Source organism: Triplophysa rosa, linkage group LG6, assembly GCF_024868665.1.
Source record: "Triplophysa rosa linkage group LG6, Trosa_1v2, whole genome shotgun sequence".
NCBI lineage: Eukaryota > Metazoa > Chordata > Actinopteri > Cypriniformes > Nemacheilidae > Triplophysa > Triplophysa rosa.
In genome coordinates, this window is record NC_079895.1 from 16,312,232 (window position 1) to 16,313,678 (window position 1,447).

Genomic DNA, 1,447 nt, shown 5'->3' on the forward strand with positions numbered 1-1,447 from the left:
ATGGATCAGCTGTGCTGTATGTGGCAACGAAAACCTTAACGCGTCCCTGGGTGGGCTCGAACCACCAACCTTTCGGTTAACAGCCGAACGCGCTAACCGATTGCGCCACAGAGACCGACAGAGGTGGCAGGCGGGCGAGGGACGGCGGCAGAACGAGACATGGAATTCGTTTCTCAGACTTGGTTTGATTTGGAAACAAACAGCAGAGCTTTGCAGAGTCATAACCACATACGTCGCAGCACGCCAATATAGCGGATGCTTTCAGAGAGCCCTTTTTGCCGCATATTGGTTAAGAGTCATTGCGCCTTCTGTATTTTACCAAGAAGATGCACAAACATCCCGTCACCTGGCCTGATGAAAAGCACCAAGAACAGAAGGCTCTTACACGCCCAACATGGGGCTCGAACCCACGACCCTGAGATTAAGAGAATCATGCTCTACTGACTGAGCTAGCCGTGCGCACCTCAGCCAGAGATTTAGGATGACACTACGGAACACTGGCTAAATTTGGCGGTTAATTGACTTTAAAGCAACGGATAGGAAGCAGTTAAAGGAATCTAGTGAGTTCACAGTAAATTTTGCAGTGTTAAATAAACTCTATAAGAGTTATATTTAACACTGGGCCCGAGTGTATTTGGTCCCACTCAGAAATGGTGATAAATTGACTCTCATCATGGTGTTACATTTCCAGAGTAAAATTAACTCTATTTTGAGTAAAAAATTAACACTGTTCAACACTAAATAGTGTTTCTACAGTTTAACACTTAGGGGGAAGTTACTCTGTTTGGTGTTACCACAGTTTAACACTAATACAGAATTAACTCTACATTTATGAAATATTAACACTAATGAGAGTTTATTTACATTTTTAATAGTGTGAAATTATCGTAACCAGAGTAAAATTTTACCACTCATTTTGTGTTGTAAGTGTCAATTTTTCACTCTGTGGTGTAAATATATATTTGTTGGAAAAGTAATAATCACTGTGTTATTAGCTATAAACATTACTAAGGAAAGTATATTTTACATCTAAAAACTAAACAATAACTGTTCTACAATGTGAAATTAACATGTTTTCAAAACAAAGAATACAGAACATCTTTTTCACATTTGAAACATTTATTAACTTTCAGGCTCAGGATACAAGCACAAGTCATGTCTGCATGAAATGGCAATACGGCACTATATGCAATGCAGAATCTGTTTTACCATATTTCATCTGAAGATCAAATGGCTTGAAATAACACAGCTCATTAACATTCACAACTTTTAAAACTCTTTCTGGATGCAGTCTGACTGTAAATGCATGGTAATGGTCATCAAAAAATACAGTTTCCATAAGTGTTCCTAATAACAGCACATTTTCATCTTTCACAGCAATAGACTTGACCTTGCAAAATACTGGCATTTCACATGTTACATCTGTACAGATAATACAGTCAGGTCG

At 38.7% G+C, this 1,447-nt stretch overlaps 1 non-coding gene across 1 annotated transcript; it reads right to left on the reverse strand.

Moving 5' to 3' along the window:
* Positions 1-41: 41 nt before the first annotated feature.
* trnan-guu (transfer RNA asparagine (anticodon GUU)) lies at positions 42-115 on the reverse strand. The gene has a single exon. It is a non-coding gene; the product is annotated as a tRNA-Asn (tRNA).
* Positions 116-1,447: the final 1,332 nt, after the last annotated feature.